Genomic DNA, 6,693 nt, shown 5'->3' with positions numbered 1-6,693 from the left:
AATACAGTATCCGGCAAAGTGTGTAAGATTTCATAAATCTCATGTACAAGTCTGCTTTTTCGTCTGTGCAGTAATTGACCTGCCATGCAGATTTTGAACTCTGCTACATGACAATTCTTTGTGCAGCTCTCTTATGCCAATTTCACCCTTCTCAATGCAAGGATGAGATCTGCGCCAAAAGTGCATCAAATCTGCAACAAAAAAAGTGTTGGTGTGGATTTGGTGAAAAAACATAGGGTTCATTCACACGTCCGCAAAATGGGTACACATCCTGCAATTTTACAGAACAGGTGCGGACCCATTAATTTTCAATGGGGCTGGAATGTGCTGTCCATATCCGCATTTGCGGATTCGCACTTCCATTCTGCAAAAAAATAGACCATGTCCTATTATTGTCCGCAATTGCCCTTACCAGTGGAAACCTATTGCTGGTCAGATATAAGGACAAGAGGGATGTCCTTATACTGTCCACAATTCACAGTAACGGCATCACCCCTGTCCCTGTGCGAGGTACCGCGATAATGGTCCTCAAGCCCGGTTGTATCGTCGACTACAATCGGTATATGAGAGGAGTTGATCTCTGATCAAGTCCTCAAGCCATATAATGCCATGTGCAAAACCTGGGCATGGTACAAAAAAGTTGCAGTCTACTTGGTGCAGGTTGCCTTGTACAACTCTTTTGTACTATCCCGAAGCCCTGGCAGCACAGGGACATTCCTCCAGTTCTATGAGGCAGTCCTCAAGGCCCTGATCTTCTCTGACCGGGAAAGAGCAGGCCGGAGTACCTCAGGAACTGGAGGCACCCGGATCGTCCCTGGCCAACACTTACCAGGTGTGGTCCCCCATACTGTTAAGAAGGGACGGACCCCAAAAAAGTGCAGAGTGTGTCACAGGAGGGGGATACGGAAGGACACCACTACTCAGCGTGACACTGCATTGTCGGTTGCTTCAGAAAGTGCCACACTTCAATAGAGTACTAAATTTATATCCCAATTTAGCCACTGACAATCGGATTAAAAAAAACTATGGTTCTCAGACTTGAGACACAAAAAAAAATTAAAAATAAAATTAAAAAATTTTATTTTGTAAAACTAAAATAAATAAAAAAAAGTTGACATATTAGGTATCGCCATGTCCATAAGAATCTGCTCTATAAAATTACCCCATGACCAAACCCCGCAGATGAACAAGGTAAAAAAATTAAATAAAAATGGTGCAAAAAAAGGTAGTTTTTTGTCACCTTACATCACATAAATTGCAATAGCAAGCGATGAAAAAGTCATATGCCCCCCAAAATAGTGCCAATAAAACAGTCAACTCATCCCGCAAAAAATGAGCCCCTACCTAAGATAATGGGCTAAAAAAATAAAAATAATGACTCTTAGACTATGGAGATACTAAGATACTATGTTTTTTTTGTTTATAAAAAGATAATATAGTGTAAAACATAAATACATTTTTTTTAAAGTAGACATATTAGGTATCGCCGTGTCCGTAAGAATATGCTCTATAAAAATAACCCCCCTAACCCCTCAGATGAAACTGTAAAAAAAGAAGAAGTTTGAGAATTTAAAGTTTTGGGCAAATTTTCCATCTCCTTTGCCAATAACTCAATTGGGATATGGTGTAAATAAACCAGTCCAGCAAAATCTGCCTTCCAAAAACCATAACGCGCACCTTTCCCTCTACACCCTACTGTGTACAGTAGTTTACGACCACATATGGGGTGTTTTTGCAAACTACAGAATCGGGGCAATAATATAGCATTTTGTTTGGCTGTTAACCCTTGCTTTGTTACTGGAAAAAAAATGGAAAATTTGCCCAAAAATCTCAATTTTGAAATTTTATCTCCATTTGCCATTAACTCTTGTGGAACGCCTAAAGGGTTAACGACGTTTGTAAAAATCAGTTTTGAATACCTTGAGGGGTGTAGTCTCTAGAATGGGGTCATTTTTGGGTGGTTTCTATTATGTAAGCCTCACAAAGTAACTTCAAACCCGAACTGTTCCCTAAAAATTGGGTTTTTGAAAATTTCTGAAAAATTTCAAAATTAGCTTCTAAACTTCTAAGCCTTCTTACGTCCCCAAAAGCTAAAATGTCATTCCCAAAATGATCCAAACATGAAGTAGACATATGGGGAATGTAAAGTAATAGCTATTTTTGGAGGTATTACTATGAATTATAGAAGTAGAAGACATTGAAACTTTGAAATTTGCAATTTTTTCCAAAATGTGGGTAAATTTGATATTTAAAAGAAATAAATAAAAATGATTTTCATTTTTTACTTCATTTTACCAGTGTCATTAAGTACAATATGTGACGAAAAAAACATTTTAGAATGGCCTGGATAAGTCAAAGCATTTTAAAGTTATCACCACTTAAAGTGACACTGGTCAGATTTGCAAAAAAATGGCCTGGTCCTTAAGGTGAAATATGGCTGTGTCCTTAAGGAGTTACAGGGGTTGGGCAAAAATGTGTGTGTGTGTGTGTGTGTGTGTGTGTGGGCGAGGGGAGGAATTGTAAAGGAAAGACTACTGATCTGCTTCCTGGCACTGGTTCCCAGCTCCTTATTTTCCCAGCCTACAACGCTTCGTTGGGCTCCCTCAATGTAAACATCCGATGTGACATCACTGCAGCCAATCACTGGCTGTGGTGGATATCAGATCCCCTTACATTATGACACCATTTGTCACAAAATAATGCAGGGTTCTCTGAACTGTTGTTTGGCTGCGGCGATGTCAAACCAGATGCTTACCTCAAGGAAGCCCAATGGAGCGTAGCAGGCCGGGAGAAGAAGGAACAGATAAGTAAGTTTCCCTTTACAGGTCCGGTAAAGCGCAGAAGGAAAGGTTGCCAACCCCTTTACATTTCTTTGATATGAACACTCAAAATTGTTGCTTCTGCAGTATATGGTGTGAACTAAGCTCTATAAACACGCAGAATGGCATCTGTGCACAGATAACGTGATGGCTCCCCTCTGACTCCCTCCCCCGTTATGTATTAAATGGAGGGGGTTCTTTGGCGCGGTGATGGAAGCAGTAAGAGAAAAGCTAGAGATTCAAAGCTCTGCAACTCCCTATCCTGCTCTCGTTCCTTCCTGTCTTTTTCTCTGTACTTCATTTCATGGGACAAAGCAGTGCGAGGAAGGATCAAATAAAGTGACACAAGTGATCTTAAGGGGATCCTGCCAAAATACAAAATGGGCGATCACCAGTCATAATGAGAGTTTTTTTATATATATATATATATATATATATATATATATATATATATATATATATATATATATATATATAATTTTATTGCAACCCATGAGAGGTGGTCTTCTGTGTATGGGATTACCAGCATGTATACTTTCAATACATAATATAAATCTTAGAGAAGGGAATATGATCCCAAACACTCGAAAACCTCCCGTCTCCAGAGCATTCTCCATTATTGACATCATTCAGTACGTGGCGTGTAACAGGTCTCATAGGAATGTATGTGTCCATAACAACCACATTGACTGATTTAATATGTCAATTACAGTACAGCTTGGGATGGAGTATAATATAGGATGGGGAAAAAAAATAATGCTATCAAAATTTGTAAGGTAAACGTCTCTACAAATGGCTAATATCACGGAAAAGTGAGGCGCTAAAACTAATAAAATGTATTAAAGCTATTAAAAACAAGGGATTGTGTCAACACGTATACACATATACACACACAAGACACTTGTCGCCTAATGTATCGATGGGAGGTAACTAGGTCCTAGATTGGTTAGGCATGAAAGACCCTTGGTCAGTTTAATACTGCTAATAGATATGCCGATAATTATTCATACCCCAGGCAAAAATTACTTGCTGGTTGAATAAAAGTAACTAAGTCAAAATTTGCCTGGGGTATAAATTATGGGCAGCATTGTATGTCAGCTAAAGATCCTAATAGTCCAAAGCAGTGAGTGGCGATAGTTTATCACCATTTGAGTTAACTTCTGACCTCACTAGGACCTGAAAGCCTCCTACCCTACACTAAATAGAGCCCCTATATGCTACATAAATGCTCAACGCGTTTCATCGTATTCGAATCATCAGGAGCAATTTTAGGCAGGAAGAACTCTTAGTGGAAAAACTTGCACTGTCACACAGGTGTAACGTGACAGCGTATCGGCACTGTGGCGAAAACCGACGAAATATAAAGGGGAGGAGCGACACACCCATCGGGGGGGGGGGGGGGGTAAGTGACGCACAGCCAATGAGACACAAGGGGGAAGGGATCGACAACACTCCGTGCCTCAGAGACAGCGCGCGATAAGTCCCCAATGCCGGCTGTCATTGGAAGATAACAGGCACACATAGGCAGGTAACCGCATGGCCAGCAATAGGGGAGGTGACTATAATAATCACCGCTCAGGGGCGTAGTACTATACAGAAGAGGTACAAACACTGTATCCAGAAGGAAATCAATAAATCATAAATTCCATTAATTACAAAACGTACAGTGTATAGTGTAAGTATGGGATTTCTGATCACCCCATACAGTGCAAATACCACATAGGAGTCAATACATGAGCGTGGGACAAGGAAAAAAGGAACATTAGATCTGTATGTCAAACATCAGCCTGTGGGGTATAATGTGAATGCCCCTGAATCAAACAGACTATCTGCTGATAAAACATGCATATGAAATAGGATCGTTAAGTCCCAATGGGCGAACTGTATTCAAACAAAAAGTCCATTGGTCTTCTTTCTGAAGAACGTGTTGGTCATAATTACCTGCTCTTGGGGACGGTCTCACAATTTCTATGCCCTGAAAAGAGAGAGAACGCAGGTCGCTGGCATGATGTACATTGATATGACGTGCAATTGGGGTATCTGCATTTTTTTTAAATGTTGTTTACATGTTCCCCAATCCTACGGTGAAATTTGCGAATCGTTTTGCCGATGTATTGCAATTTACATGTGCATGTAGCCAGATAGACTAGGCCGGACAATCTACAATTAACAAAGCACCGAATGTTAAAAGATTTTGCTGTGGCTGTGCTCGCAAAAGGGCACCCAATTTAATAAATTTGCACGCCACGCAGCCACTACATCTAAAAGGTGCCTTGCAGAGAATTGTTAAACCATGTACTAGGGCTTGGCGTCTGAAAGAACCTGTAAACCAGACGGTCCTTCAAGTTACGTCCCCTGCGGTAGGCGATAGCTGGATAAGACCCCAGTGTCTGTACAGAATATCCTGTACAGTGAGGGTACTGATGGAAAAAAAATCTAGAATATTCGCGATTATGAAGATATAGCACTATATTCTAGAGCTTCGTGAATTCTCAAAGTGCCGATATTCGCGATAAAAATTTGCGATATTATGTATAGTAATGAATAGGCTAGAGACATGACAGGGAAACTGCCAGGATACATGATTAAGTCATGGTTTATTCTGTGTGGGAAAATTATGGTCCATGATTAGGTCATGTGCATTATGGTGTGCAAGGTAATGTGCATAGCGGTACATGATTGTAGTGTACAGCATGGTTGTGCAGAATTGTTCTAGGCAGTACATTTGCATCCTTATGAGCTTTTGACCCTCTTAATCTCATGAATATATAACATGATTCCACGATTAAATAATGTGCATGGTGGTACTTGATTAAGTAGCGTACAGCACTACGGTTATGCAGCATGGTTCTGGATAGGACACTTTCCTTGTTTTAGGCTACAGATCCTCAATCACATGTACATGATTATGTAAATTAGTCAGGGATGTGTTATTTATTGGGCCTAACTTGGCCCTATGTGGGGTCACTGGACCCTATATAGTAACAGTCAGAAGTTACAGAGGATGAACGTATCACAGTAAAAGTATTGCATGTGTGGTTATAAAACACAATTGTGGCAGTTAGTGCATTAGTATGGGTAGTTGATAGGTTGCTGATGGAAACAGTATGTAGATATATAGGGTGGTGATGCGCAGATAGAAAAGTTGCAGTTAGTAGTAAAAAGATGTTAGGATCGGCAGGCTGGATGTGAGAGGGCATGTAGGAGGCATATGGATAGAGAGAGCAAGAGACAAGCGTATGGATTGAGGGCGCAAAAGCACAGCATCTCCTTACCTGGTCCAGTGTGCGGCTATGGGGTAGTCTGGTGTACAGTCAAGGCCAAAAGTTTTGAGAATGACACAAATATTAGTTTTCACAAAGTTTGCTGCTAAACTGCTTTTAGATCTTTGTTTCAGTTGTTTCTGTGATGTAGTGAAATATAATTACTCGCACTTCATACGTTTCAAAGGCTTTTATCGACAATTACATGACATTTATGCAAAGAGTCAGTATTTGCAGTGTTGGCCCTTCTTTTTCAGGACCTCTGCAATTTGACTGGGCATGCTCTCAATCAACTTCTGGGCCAATTCCTGACTGATAGCAACCCATTCTTTCATAATCACTTCTTGGAGTCTGTCAGAATTAGTGGGTTTTTGTTTGTCCACCCGCCTCTTGAGGATTGACCACAAGTTCTCAATGGGATTAAGATCTGGGAAGTTTCCAGGCCATGGACCCAAAATGTCAACGTTTTGGTCCCTGAGCCACTTAGTTATCACTTTTGCCTTATGGCACGGTGCTCCATTGTGCTGGAAAATGCATTGTTCTTCACCAAACTGTTGTTGGATTGTTGGAAGAAGTTGCTGTTGGAGGGTGTCTTGGTACCATTCTTTATT

Source organism: Bufo gargarizans, chromosome 2 (genome assembly GCF_014858855.1).
Source record: "Bufo gargarizans isolate SCDJY-AF-19 chromosome 2, ASM1485885v1, whole genome shotgun sequence".
Classification (NCBI taxonomy): Eukaryota; Metazoa; Chordata; class Amphibia; order Anura; family Bufonidae; genus Bufo; species Bufo gargarizans.
Note: the sequence above shows the minus strand (reverse complement) of the source record.